At 42.1% G+C, this 15,241-nt stretch overlaps 1 pseudogene; it reads left to right on the top strand.

Annotated features, from left to right (window-relative positions):
• Positions 1–5,801: 5,801 nt before the first annotated feature.
• LOC133080444 (uncharacterized protein C3orf38 homolog) lies at positions 5,802–14,404 on the top strand (annotated as a pseudogene).
• Positions 14,405–15,241: the final 837 nt, after the last annotated feature.

Raw genomic sequence — 15,241 nt, 5'->3', positions numbered from 1 at the left:
CCGCCCAATTACATCGGAGAGGGCGGGGGCGACAGGGGCGACGCCCCTTCCCCACTCCGCCCACCCCTCCCCGCCAACCCCAGCCGGCGGCCTCGCCCCCCTCGGAGCGCTGCCGGGTCTGCGGCGGCTCCCGGGGCGTCTGACTGACAGCCAGGGCGGCCGGATCCCCGGGGGCCTGACTTCCACCCAGCCAGCCGCTCGCTGGATCAGGGGTTCCCAAACCTCTGCGACGCCGCTCAGCCCTTCGCAGCCCTGACCCCTCCCCAAGGGCCCTGGTTCCCTCCCTCCGGAGTCGCGACATCCTTCCCCCGCTCCGCCCCGCCCGCCGCCACCTCCGCGAACCTTTAGAAGTTTTGTTGGCGGAGGTTCCCGGGACCGAGCCGCGCGCCACGCCCCCATTTGTCCTGGGCGAACTGAATTCCTCCGCTGCGGCTTCGCCTTCCACCTACTCTGCTGTCCACTGCCGGCTCCGGAGCAAAGCTTTTTCTCCCCGCAGCAGTTTTTGGTGTTTTTTGTTTTTGTTTTTTCATTTGATTTTTTCCTTTGTATTCGTTTAGGATGATCAGAGTTCCCCAGGAACTGGAAAGGAGCAACCTCTTAGGAAATGAGCCAATAAATAAGGGGAGAAATTAAGATTTAAAAAATTATATCAGCTACAATTCCAAATCCATATGCCCAGTTTTTAAGGGATTTTTTTAGTGTTGCTTGCACTAGTGTGTGTGTGTGTGTGTGTGTGTGTGGTGCGCGCGCGCGCTCGCCTCGCTAAAAGAGTTGTATGTCCTTTCCTAAGCGGTTTCCTCTTTCTCTTGCCTCCCCTGACCCTATATCCTCTCCCTGCGCTCCTCGGAGAGCAGGTCAGGAAGGAATACAAATCGCCTTGCTGTTTAATGGAGGGAGGTGGCCCGTGGAACCTGCATGGGGTGGTTTTTAATTCCAGTCCGATTTGTTCCTGATTTCTTGGCTTCCTCGTCTCGGCAGGACGCCCCGCAATGTGGGCGGTAGCCTGACCTCCTCATACCCACCCTTGCAAGCTGTGCAGGCTGCTTTCGGGGCGCGCTGCGGGTGCTGACCAGGGCTGGCAGCGGCAGCAGAGCTAGGGTTGCAGGAAACTCACAGGGGAAACTTCTGCTTCCTGTGCTCTATCTGACGTGGAATTGAAGTCCTTTCTAACCTTACAAAGGGGACCTGGTGGTTCTGACTCGGTGCCTGGGTGGAATCGCTGTGTTTGGGCCGGTTGGATAAATACTCAGGACTGGACGTGGTTTTCTGTTTATGAAGTGCCAGTCCCAACCTATTCTGTAAACTAGTGACGAGCTTGTTAGGTTCCACTGCCGTAAAGCAATGGGCTTTTACAAGGATGAACAGTAAGTCGTGCCAAGCTTTAATGCCTCTTTGTGTCCTAAAATTGGACATCAACAATCTAGTTGAGGTTTAATACTAACTAGAGCTTTAATATATTCTAGTTTGTCTCTTGGTATTTCAGCCTGACTTGCAAAAGTAAGACCAAAAAAAAAAAAAAAAAAAAAAAAGGCAGTTTTAAAGTTATTCTGAAAGTATATGCAATCCCATAAATGTTTACAAACAAAACATGCTTGGGTTTTCCCATCTGGAAAATGGTGGTCGCCAAGTTCCCTTCTAGCTCTAACATGGTAGGATACCATGCGTTTTGCTTTTACATTCCCACCACAGGTATTTCCTTTATGTGGGTATTAAACACCCACACTATGTAGGAGACAGGGTTCTAAGGACCACTCACACCATATCTAGCTCTAGGGCAGCTCTGTACATTAGAAATAAAATATAAGCCATGAACACAAGCCTCATAGGTCATTTAAAATGTCTAGCAGCCACCTTAAAAATGGTAAAAAGCAGGTGAAATTAATTTTACTAATATAGCCAACATACCTAAAAATGTGATTTTACCATGTAGTCAATGTAAAAATTACCGAGGTCATTTATGTTCTTTCTTTTCATACCAAGTCTTCAAAATCCAGTATGTGTTTTACACTTTCAGCACTGCTTTATAGGGACGAGCCACATGCCAAATGTTCAGTCACCACGAGAGCTAGTGGCTCCCATGCTGGACGGCACAAATGAGGATGTTGTTCTTGGTGAGAGGAGTGTCTGGTGTTGATGTGCATGGATTCGTGAATGGTTCTCCTCAAAGAATTTTGGGTGCTTCACGGGACCTTTCATACCACCACCCTTCCCCCAGAAGACTGACATATCTCGGGAACAACGCTGTGGCGCTCCACTGCCCCATTCCTTGTTTTAGGAGCTTATGATCTTAATGAGACAAAACGTACACACACTCTTTAGGATGCAAATTCGCATCGTGTTCAGCTGAACACAGGTGTGCTGCCCACTCACCAGATTCACATCCAGCTCCTGGATGTGCCCTGTCGCTTTCTGTCCCAAAGCACACGGTGTTTCCACCTAGAATGTACACCCTCTTCATCCCTCAGATGTCAGCTGTACACATCTTTAAGGATGCCTTCCCTCTGCATCCCCTGTCCCTGGTTTTATCATGTCTCCTGGTACAGATTCTCAAAGTTCCCGGCAGTTTCCTTACAGACTTGATGAGGGTTTGCAATGTTACGGGTGTGTGGTTATGTCTGTGTTTCCCCGTTAGAGTCTGAGTACTCCAAGGAGCCGGGAACCACTCCTCAGTAACACACCTGGAACATCTAGCATATTACTTGGTGCAAGGAGATGCCTGGTGAAGATCTGTCGATGAACTAATGAACCTAGAGGATTGGGGGCTGGGCATCCCAGTCTGAGAGAGCACCACGTAGAAGCCAAGAGACGGGAGGGAGCATAATGCAGTGTAAACCGCTTGTGTTTCAGTGTGAACCAAGTGTGGGCTGGCCTGGGGAAGGCACCGGGGGGACTAGAATTAGCACAAAAACAAGACTAGAGAAGAACGCAGGAGTCTTGATAATTAGCTAGAAATAAGGAGGGAGATTTGGTGGAGGTGCTGGATTTCAACATGGGTCTTAAGGAATTGACTGGGGTGGGGGACATGATATTTTAGGTCACAAGGAATAAGCACTAAGGTGTCTGCTGCAAGACACAGACAATAAATGTTGAGTAATGCCCTGTGACCGAATCTTCATTTATACTTATTTCAGCCCGAAGGAAGTGTTTCAGTGCTCTCTCTTTTAACTTAAGAGACAAAAATGTTAGGGTCTGCGATCTTCAGACTTCAAATTCAAGCGGCCGATTTCTTGTGCTCAGTCCAGGAATAGTGAAGGTAACATTTTAGAAAATTACTCTGCGAGCTGAATGCTGGATTGGTTAGAAAAGCTTGGATGCAGACAACCCAGTGGAGAGTCCAGAGTTAGATGTAAGCCATGAAATCATAAAATCCCAAACTGTAACGTTAGCAGAGGGTACAAATAGAGAAAATCTAAAATATCTTACAAAGAAACATAAGATCTGTGATAGGGCAGATGCCGCAGTGAAAGAAAGCTCAGAAGCCATTCCAAGTATTGCCACTGAATGGGTCCTTCTCCAGTTGGCCTGATGTGTGTTTGCTAGTCGGTTTTTTCATCTGTCTTTGCAGTTGGGCATGCTGGTGAATGCTCTAAATTGACTTGGGGACCTGCGAGTAGGATTGGAGAAATGGAGCTGAGTAGGTAGCAGTCAAATGGCCAAGTGGGAGTTGAAGGTAGATCAAGTCACTATCAGAACTGAAGATACAGCGTTGGACACAAGACCGTTCTCACCAAAGGATGAAGCAGACGTGACAAGAGGTCCCAGTGACTATTTTGATCACTATGATCCTTACTCATCTCATGTGGGGGGGCAAAATGGTTTTCTCAATCTCAGGTGACATGTTGATTAATATGTATTAATGGGTATTCTGTGAGTCATTAAGAGTTCCATTAAAATAGAAAGATCACCAAGAATTCCCAAAGTAAGTGGAATTTAAGAAGGATCTTGTAGAAGAAGGAGTAAGAGTTTTGCAGATGGAGATGAGCATGGTGGTAGTTCCAGACCGAGAAACAAAATAAACAAAATTACTACAAGACAATATTAAGAAGTGTTCTTACCATCGTTAGTGACCAATATTAGTCTTTGTAGTTTGGACAAGAAAGGACGATGAGGGAGAGAGACTAGTGATATCCCCTGAAGGCCAGACATTGTGCTGGGTGCTGGAGCTGCTCCTACTAGGTCTTACTCTGAGTGGATGCTCAAGGCTTTTCTTGCCATTTCTAATGTTGGAAGAGGCCAGAGTTTCCCCAGATATAGCCCTCATCCTGGGAAATGTTCCATAGCAAAGTATTCTGTGATAGAATAAATTCAAAAGACTACCCTCTCTTGAGCATTCCTGATAAACATTAGCACGTTACAGTCTCTGAAGTGACTTTTCAGTAAAGATACCAGTTAAATTTTGCTTAATCCAATGTTTTCCAAGGCTTTTGGACCATGGACTCCCATTACCCATGCCCTATCCAGTAATATTCCTTGTTCTCAGGAACACGTATCAAGAAATGTAATCCTAAACTTTACAAAGGCTTGCTGTTGTCAGGAACTTCGAAGGACAAATGTTTTCTGAACGTACAGGAGCCTCAGCTACAAATAGTGAGGGTTTGGTTTACTTTGAGACCAGGTGGGGGACATTTCACCAAGTATCTGGATTTTTCTTTGTTCTATTATTTCTCCAGGGACCCACCTCCCCCGAGGGACAGGGCTTTAACTAAGGTCTTGACAAATGGTAATTTTCATGAATTATTGATTTAGCCAAAAATAATTGGAAAGCTTGATAATTACACAGAGATTTTCTCATGCATCTTGCTTCTGTCCTGAGTCAATTCTTTCTGATTCTGTGACATATGAAAGAAATGGGTGCAGGTTTTGAAATACACCTTATTAAGAAGTGAATTAGCATGCAAAAGGATCAAGGGACATTTTCAGTAGACTGACCACTCAGGTTCTCAAAATCTCCAGGCTACAATATAAGTTAAGCAAGAAGAAATAAGAACTGTTAGTTGAAAAGCAGGACCTATTTAAATAAATAATAGAGAGCTAAAAGTTGATTCAAGGAGGGCTATATGGTTATTTTTTATTTATTCTCAGTTTCTCTTCTGAGAGTAGAGGATGCTGAGTCCATAATTTTTTTCTTTGGTTTATTATAATATTGGTATTTCTTTTATTTAAAAGATATCACATACTTTCTATGGTAGTAGATCAAAATTGAGTTAATCTTTTAGGTGAACTTTAGAAGGATGTGGGGCATAAATAATAGACCTGAAGGATAAGGGCCATCAGAGTGAGTTTCCTTGGTTCTCCACCTCTAGAGGAGATTTTTAAACTTTCCTTATGCTATAGGAGAAGGAGGTATGAGTCAGAGGGAAAGGAGGAGAGCGACAGCCTGGTGCTTCCTATCTGTCCCCCTCCCAAGGCAGGAGCTGGAGGAGAGACATCAACCCCCTGGATGAGCCGAGGGAATCTGAGAGCAAAGGGGCCTTGTGCCTCGGTCCCCAGGGAGGACCCAGGGAAGCGGCGAGCCTCAAAGAGTTACCCCACCTCAGAGCGGCTTGAGAGCAGAAGAGGAGAAGGGCTGTGGATTCCTCAGAAAGCACCAGCAACAACTCCCGAGGGGTCCCTCACAACTCCAGAGGCACGGAAGAAGAATCAATCAGCTGAGAGGGAGCAGGGTCTGGGGAAGGATGCAGGGTCTGGAGAAGCCTGGGGGTCAGGAACAAGGCATGACGTGACTGTGATAGGCGTGGGCTGGTGACCAAGGACAGGAAGGACAAAGTACAGCCCATCAGACGCCCAGTGGATGGGTGACAATGGCCAACACCCAGCTTCCCTATGATATCTTGGCATCTCTAAGACCAAGCAAGAGATACGGAGTGGGAGCAGAGACTGGGGGCAGGGGGAGGGAAGGGGAGAGAGGGGAGACCCTAAGGGTCCCCAGAAGGGACTGAGATTACATTTCTGCCATTGTGAAAAACAGGTGCTAAAAATGGAAATCCAGTTCAGTTTTCAGAAGCATGAGAAAGTTACTTTGTGCACACCTGATTTCCAGCTTGAGATGTTCGTGCTCATTATACTCTCTGAAGTAGGTGTAGACCCCTAGGCTTAGTTAACTCATCAGAACATATAAGGCACGCCTTGACACACCCATGCATAGCACCTCTTCCAACAAATGTTTTTATTTTCCTTTTTAGTTCTGATTATTGTCTCTACACAATCATATAGCTTTTCCAGACATATTATTAAGCAACTGAGTGCAAGACTGCAAGATTCATTACTGCTGATATTTTTCTGCACATTGACTTGGTCATTTTATCCACCTGATCGCCCCTTCTCTTTAGCATTCTGCCCTTCAACTGCTGGCATAATATGAGCTGGGGCTGCAAAGATAATGCTTATCTTTACTAATTGAACACTAAAAGCCCAAGCTCACCTCTGAGCTTTTTACAGCTTAGCCTCTGACACGGCTCTCACTCTTTTAAAGGATTTGGAATAATTCAAATCCCAGACTATATAGGACTGTGATTTTTATAGACCATTTGCCCAGGAAAAAAATAACGTTTTTAGACATGGATATATATTGATTTTAAAAAATAGTTCCTTCTTTGTATATGATTAGGTCTCTTTTTTTCCTTTATAAACAGGGGAATTCAATCCAGTGTACTAAATATCTCAAGAGATTATGAATGAGACCAGGGAAAGTTACCAAGAAAGGGATATTCTGAGTACATTTCTTACCTAAAGAATTTCTCTGTGTTGTAAGGTAACCATTCAACGTTTTCCCCCCACAAATGATGAACTAGTTTTCCTAATACCTATTCTTTCCTTGCTGACTTGAAATGACATGTTTCTCTTATATTTAGCTTGATACGTACTTGAATCTGTCCTGGGACATTTTATTTTGTTCTATTCATCTGTTACCTTCAGGACCACACTATCATTATAGTACTTACTATGTACTATCACTGTGAGACTCCAAACCCTAAACTACCATTCCAAAATGTCTTGACTATTCTCACACCTTTATTTTCCTAGAAATTTAAGTTTATTAGATCAATTACCTCCCAAAATATGCTGTTTATATTTTTACTGGATTTTAATTTCATTTACTGATTTCTTGAGGGGAAATTCAGGTATATATAATATAATATAATATAATACAATATAGTCCCTTCCAAGAACATGGTATGCCTTATTCTATATCATCACCATTATTCTGTTCTATTGAATTATATTGCATGACCACAGGAAGAATTTTTCATTGTCTTCATAAAATTCCTGCATCTTTTGTTATGGTTATTCCTGTATGAGTTAAATGTATGATTGTTTTGTAAATGAATCTTTCCACAAGATATTTTTCATGATTTTTCCTTGATATATAAGCAAGTTATTACCTTTTCCACATATATTCAATAACTGGCACCCATAATGGATACTCTTACTAGTTTCAATGTTTTTCAGTTAGACAATGATTTAATCTCTAGTTGACAAAAATTTTAAATCCTCTTTCCAAAAAGTCTAACTCATTCATTTTTCTTGCCACATTGCATTGGCTAGAACTATAAAAATAATGCAAAAATGATGATAAAGGGCTTCCCTGGTGGCGCAGTGGTTGACAATCTGCCTGCCAATGCAGGGGACACGGGTTAGAGCCCTGGTCTGGGAGGATCCCACATGCCGCGGAGCAACTGGGCCCGTGAGCCACAGTTGCTGAGCCTGTGCGTCTGGAGCCTGTGCTCCGCAACAAGAGAGGCCACGATAGTGAGAGGCCCGTGCACCGCGATGGAGAGTGGCCCCCGCTCGCCGCAACTAGAGAAAGCCCTCGCACAGAAACGAAGACCCAGCACAGCCATAAATAAATAAATAAATTAAAAAAAAAAAAGATGATAAAATATGATGTCTTTCTTCTGTTTATGCTATTTATGGAATAATTCTGTATTTGACCTTTAAGTATGACATTTGTTCTTTTTTCCACTAAGGAGTCTTCATCTTATTAAAGAATTAGCTAACTTCATTTCTAATATAAAAATACACTTTAATTATAAATGAGATTTTGTTTAAGGTCTTTTACAGATACTGAGATACCTGTTCTTTTTGGTTTGTTTTCTGTGATGTAATATTTTATGTTACATCAATTTGTGTTAATGTTGAAGTGTACTCATATTCACCTCCTTGGTAATGCTGTATTATTATTATTATTTTATTTTGCCATTGTATGTGTTTTGCTAAGATTTTATTTGGGATGCTTGTATCTATATTCATTCAAAAGGCTACACTTTTATTGTATTCAATTTTGGTCAGGTGTTTTTATTATGATTAAGCTGGCTTTCTAAAAGGACACGAGAAATTCTACATTTTTTCCATGCTCTGCAAGAGTATAAATTATTTATATGAGAGTAATATAAAAATTATCCATAAAGCAATTCAGATCTGGAGCCCTAATGGGGAAGGATATTCATCAACAATTTTAAAAAATCATGGTTGTTATATTCAGATTTTCTAACATTTCTTGAGTCAGTAATTATTCCTTAAAATCATTCATGAGAATTTAGATCAATATAGTCAAGTGAGCATGCCCATTACCTTATGGGGAGGAAAATAAAGGAAAAAGTGTAACAAGTGTAACAAGTAGACCAGAAATGTTGCAGAATGCATGAAAGCAAGACAGAAGAATAGAGTAGATACAGGGAACCAAGTGCTACCCAACATGCTGTAGGGCAGCAGTCCCCAACCTTTTTGGCACCAGGGACCGGTTTGGCACCAGGCACCAGGGGGGGAGGGGAGTGGCTGGGGGGGGCGGTGGTTGGGAGGAGATGGTTCAGGCGGTAATGTGAGCGACGGGGAGCGGCAGATGAAGCTTCACTTGCACGTCCCAGGGCAGGGTTGGGGACCCCTGCTGTAGGAGACGCTGTCACAGAGATGAGCGTGGTCCCGTGTAGTCTCAATGCCATAGTCAATAGGTGGGTATGAAAAGTGGAGGAGTAATTCCTCAGGGTGATGAAATGGGAAGCAGTGCTCAACCTCCTCCCTCTGCCCCTCCCGCCCACACTGCTTGCGGTGTAGCCCGGCAGTGGGAAGCCCTCAGAGGTTCTGGTTCACCAGGGGCCAGCCCACCCAACCCGGTAACCCTATCGGTGACCAAACTACATAGAAAAGCATAGGCAGAGAAACAGAGGGTCTTACGAGACTTGCAGAATATGAATTCACTGTTTTTGTAGGCTACAAAATAGTCAAACATCAGTAATAACATTTGGTTAACCTGCTTTGAACCACCAGGAAAGATCGATACTTAATTGCATTAAAAGAAGGAACAATATCCACAGGTAAAATTGCAAAAAGAAGAAGCAAAAACACGTTTCAATAAGTAAAATTAATATTGTCAGTGATGATCAAGAGACCATTGCATTCATAGAAAAGAATCAACTCGACTTATGCCTTAAGATTGAAATTTCTTCACAGAAAATCTCTTTGCCAATACCTAAAGAAATGAGTAAAAATTAAGAAACAAGCTACCTCTCTCCCATTACAAAATGTATCAGGAAAGAAGGAAGGAAGGGAGGGAGGGAGGGAAGGAGGAAGGAAAGAAAAAGAGAGGAGACCTAATTCAATTTGAGCAGAGCTGGGGATAAACTTGATTCTGCTCCTATGTCTGTTTCAATCCCTAGAAACCATTCTGGTGAAGAGACATAAACCTGAGAAATTTTACTAATATTCCCAAGTCTGGAGAGATGAAAACTGAGAAGGGAGCTTTATCTTTTGACTCTTCTGATCAATAAGTAATAGAAATTACTGCTGGGGAGCAGTGAAAGCATGAGATACATTGCCAGGTGGCCTCATCCAATTGCCAGAGTAAAAACACTGATGATAGAAAAGATTTTCAAGAATGAGCAAAAAAAAAAAAAATCTAAAAGAGTAATGTGAAAAGTATATTGGTGTTGACTTTTAGGAAGGTGAGTTGCCACCCTCTATCAAACTAGAAATGAAAAATCCTTCCAGGAATTTATGCTAAAGAAATACTTGCACTTGTGCCCAAAGATGCAGAGATGCTCAATTTCCATGTTGTTGATAACAGCAAAGTTGCTAACATCCTAAATGTCCATCAACAGAGACGTGGTTAAGTAATTTAAAAGGCTACCTTCCCAAGGAACACGCTGAAGCTGTAAAATTGGATGAGGTAGATCCACATGTCAACACTAGATTTACCATCAACTCATTTGCTTAAGTGAAAAAGGAAGTTCCAGAGCAGCATGGATAATATTATCTCACATGTGGATTTTCCCATATGACACCGAAGACATAAATACACACATATGTAAATGCCTCAGTGGGGGAAAACAATGAACATTCAACTCTTGACGGTGGTTATCTTTAAGAAGAGGAGTTCAAGAGATATGGAAAAGGGGATTTCTTGGTTTTGCTGTACTTAATTGTTTGATTTCTTTCTATGACAATATGCTCGTGTTTCACGTGTATAATATTTGCTTAATAGACATAAAACATGCTAAAATCATTCTATTCATCAGTGTTCAAATTGTGTATAGTATTCAATTATAATTTTTAAAATACTGTATCTGTTTATTTCATGATTCTAATTCTTATTTAGTACACTTGTGTTTTAGCCTCCCCTCTATTTTTTTAATTAAGCTTCCCAGAGTTATGTACGTTTATTTATTTTGTTCAAAAACAAAAAACTAAGAGGTAAAACTACCATTTTCTATTTTCTGATTCATTGATTTTTGCTTGTAAGTTTATTATTTCCTTTCTTCTTCTTTCCTTAGATGCATTTTGTTGTTCTGTTCTAGAATCTTGAGCAAGAATAGAGATCATATTTTATTTATTTTCATTTTTTGGTTGTTCAGTGATGGAAGTTTTTAGGGTTATAGATTTTATCTAAGTAGAACTTTGTCTACATCCCAAAGCTATTCTATGTGCTGTTTGTATCGAGCTAATGCTTGCTTGCTATGGGCTGGGCATTGTGTTATGAACCTCACATACAAGGTAGGAACGAACACTCTGTCTCATTTTACATGGGGGGAGCCAAAACATCTCTTTGGGGAGTGAGCACTCCCTCATTCTTAGCCCATGTGGCCTGGGAAGCATGGATCCAGCCTGCTTTACAGGGGTGGGCACAAAAGCCAGAACTTGGCCATAGTGATTTGTTCACAACCAGGCCAATGACCCGAACCCAGTTAATTAAAACCTTTCATGAGACTTCTACTAAGTCTTAGGAAAAAAATACACTCTTTATCACGGAATCTTTAGTTACATAACAAAATGGAAACAGGTGTCTTTGCCTCCTTGTGGATAGAGTTTGCCTGAGATTGAAAACAAACACAAGGGTGTGAAACTGTACTGTCTAAGAGCAGGAGAGTGAATTTATCCAGAAATGTAGCACAGCAGCCCACTTGGCACTTGTGGCCACGAACTTAAAGTACAACAAATCAGCACAGTTGTATTTTCTTGAGTCATGTGCAGTTTGTTGCCTGGGTCCAGGCTGAAATACATCAAGATTAGGGACGAACCAAGGTGGAGTTTGTCAAACAAATACTCTTAAGTCAAAGAAGAAAAAGGAAGTTAAGGGAGGGATTGTATGAAAACCATAGAACCTAAGCTGAGTGGGAGAAAAGGGAAGGTGTGAGTGTGTATCAAACAGTGAGAAATGGTAAAACCAGTGGATCTGAGGTGAGTGACTAGAGAAATAAGATGTGATGTTACAAGGCTTTTGGAGATAGTGCAATTATTGGTCATGATAAGACATAAGGCAGTACTTTTAAAACTGTTTTTGACCTTGACCTAGAGTAAAAAATACATTTTTTATCACAACCAAATACACATATACATACATGCATCTCTACATGCATCTCTCTCCATATATTTTATTTATTTATTTATTTATTTATTGGAATTGGCTCATATGATCATAGAGGCTGGCAAGTCCAAAATACTAGCTTTATGCTAGATGCTTTATCTGTATCAAGTCTAAACCTTACAGCTCTCCTACAGGATCTTAGATGCTGGGCCAGGCTCAGAAAGCTGAACAGGTGTCAGCAGGGATGCGTTGCAGATCTGCCTGGCTGTGATCTTTCCACTCCACTGCACTTGCAGTGATCTGGGGGCCAACGGTGTGCCCCAGAAGGCTTCTTAGCAAACGTTCTCTATCAATTTGGCCAACACACATGACTTCACAGGATAGCAAGCATTTGCCACCAGCCCCGCTGGTCCTTTTGTAGAACTAACCTTGCCAGGTGTACCTCTAGCATCCTTGGATCAAGTACCAATTATAACTGAAGTGCAATGTCATTAGTCACACAGTTTTGAGCAGCTGCAGTTTAACTTCATTACATTTACATCACCAAACTGACATAATGAAGGATTGCTGACAGAAGGAAAATAGGTATAAATCATACCTTCATGTACATTTGAATCATGGTGGAGTCATATCTAATACTCAACCACTAAGTGTAGACACTCTTAATTCAGTAAAATTTATCATTAAAAAATCCTTGGAATTTATACACAGATGAATTTCTGATCATATACCCGTTATAGAAATAAACTGGGATACATCAGATCAAACCTAACATCCCCATTTTACAGACGAGGGACTGAGGGGTTATATGAAAGAGTAACCAACATTTATATTGTGCTGAGTTCTGGAGTTGAAATATCTGGGTTTAACCCTGACTCCACCATCTGTCAGCTGCCTGATCTTGGACAAGTTACCTAATCTCTCCTGGCTTCAGTTTCCTTTTCTGTGCCATGAAGATAACAGTAATGTGATTGTCTATCATAACTCAGTTGATGTGAGCAATAAATGAGTTAATACATATAAAAGGCTTTATAGAGTGCCTGACTCATAGAAAGTGCTCAAAAAATGGTAAGTATGTAATTGCTATTATTCCCTTTTACTTACTTTTAGACATGACAATGGGAACATCTTGCAGCCAAACTTGTGGGATGGGTGCTTTATATCTTGTTTTCGAGGGTATCTCCACAGCAGGAATAAAGGACTTTAAAACATGTAATTCTCTTTGAGGAAATAGTGGTTTCTTACTGGAGAAAACTGGAAGATTGTGAGCTCCATGACAGTGAAAATAAATCTGCCTTGAACACATCTCCCCAGCACATGGTGGGTGTTCAATAGGTCTTTTCCGACTGATACGCTAACTGACCATCTAGTTAGAACAGAAGGCAGGCACTCGAAAAGCTCATTAACAGTAAAAGGAAGAAAATAAGTGCCCATCAAAGAAATAGAATTCGGCCAAAGGAATGCCAAAATGGAATTTACAATGTTCATGGATCTAATGAAAATGTATAATTGAAATGATATTTAATGATATAAACGATATGCAGTCAAATGCAAATTGTGCAATAAAGATCACGCAGGATTAGGGTATCTGTTGCCAAGGTGCCAGCCTGGTGGGCCTAAGGGGGCGACGTTATCGGCATCCTCTCCCCCCCCTTTTCTGGGGGTCGAGAAGTCGGGGCTCAGCTACCCAGAGATGGAGGGCTGTCGTAACCTGCTCGGCCTATTGGGCAACGACAAGATCATGGCCCTATGCGACACCATCATCAACCGCCTGGTGCAGCCTGAGGGCCACCAAGACGCCATTCGCGCATTGTCAGTGTACAAAGTGCAGAAGAACTTCGGAGGCGTAAAAAAGTCCACCGAGAAATCATATTTAAGTACTTGGCAGCACAGGGGGTTATTGTACCTCCAGCTACTGAAAAACACAATCTTATTCAGCACGCGAAGGGTTACCGGAAAAAGCAGCCACAACTGAAACGGAAGACACTGCTAGAGCCAGTTAAGACAGAGGACATTAGACTCTTCGAACAGCAGCAGAAAGAAGATAAAAAAGCTGAGAAGTTTGATTTTTGTTGATTAGGTGAAGAATTCTGTCACTGGTTCTTTGAACTTCTTAATTCTCAGAATGCTATTCTGGGACCACCTCAAGAAGAATGGGGGCCACGGCACTTCCGGCATGATGTCAAGCTTAGGTTCTATTACAACACATCTGAAACAAAATGTGATAGACTACCATGGAGCAGAAATTGTGAGCCTTCATCTGCTGTCACTAGTGAATGAAGAATATCTTTTTCTCAGTCCCAAACTAAATTCCCCTGGACTGAAATGCACTTCTTCTCCCCATGGCCTCATTATGGTTGGAGTTTGCTGGGACCGTCCACCGAGGGAACACCTGTTTGGGCATTTTTGAACAGATTTTTGGACTCATCCACTGCCCTTTTGTGGAGAATACTTGGAAAATCAAATTTATCAACCTGAGAATTATTGGAGAGTTCCCTTGCTCCTGGGACATTAATGAAACCAGCTATTACACTTGAACCAAGTGATCTAGAAGCCTTTTATAACGTAAACACTTTATGTGGTCCAGTGAAGTACGACTCAATGTAAGGCAGGCACTGGATAGTGGGACTGGAGACCAAACTTTATCTAGTGGAAAGGAGGCACTGTTGAACAAAAGAGAATTAATTTTACCTAGCCCTTGAAGCGTTGAGTACTATATGTCAGTCTGAAAAATCTTGTATACAGAAATTCTTCCAAATACTACATCAGTAATGTTTAAATGATTTCAGATTCGGGGACTGACGTATTTTAGCTGAAATGTCTTTCTTGACTACAGGCTAACATATTATGTGAACACTTGCCTCCTCCTACTTGAGTTGCAGCAAATGTTCTGACAGCTTCATGCAATTCATCAAATAAATCCCACTTTAAATGTTGTTCAAAAAAAAAAAAAAAAAAAAGATCACGCAGGATTAGAAATTCAGAAAAGAAGCTGCTCACTGAAGGCTGGAAGAACCAGAAGCCTGAGGGGAAGACTCCTTTTGTTAACGCTTGGAGTTTGGGTTGGTGGAAGGAAAGCAGAGGACTTCCAGGCAAGGGGAACGGTATGAGTAACAGCATCGAGGTGGCAATAAACGTGGGCAGAGACGATGAAATGAACCGGGAAGAAATGACGACTCTTTTTAAAGGTTCGGCGCGTGGTATCTTGGCCGAGTTGCCCGCAGTGGCCGGTGCAGTTTGCGACACCGTTTTTTGAGCTCTTCCTTGCGTTCAGGAAAGAGGAGGCCTCTTTATCTATATATGGATGCTTGGGGTCACCTCAGGTGCCTCATCACAGCCTCTAATTTGGATGAGCCCAGTAGCCCTCCGAGAAATGACTGGACCTCACCCATAGGTAGGCCTATTTACAAATATGTTTGAGAATTTTGGAAAGGGTGTGTGTGT

This window comes from Eubalaena glacialis, chromosome 19, assembly GCF_028564815.1.
Source record: "Eubalaena glacialis isolate mEubGla1 chromosome 19, mEubGla1.1.hap2.+ XY, whole genome shotgun sequence".
Lineage (NCBI taxonomy): Eukaryota > Metazoa > Chordata > Mammalia > Artiodactyla > Balaenidae > Eubalaena > Eubalaena glacialis.
This window is presented reverse-complemented; position numbering and strand designations above follow the sequence as displayed.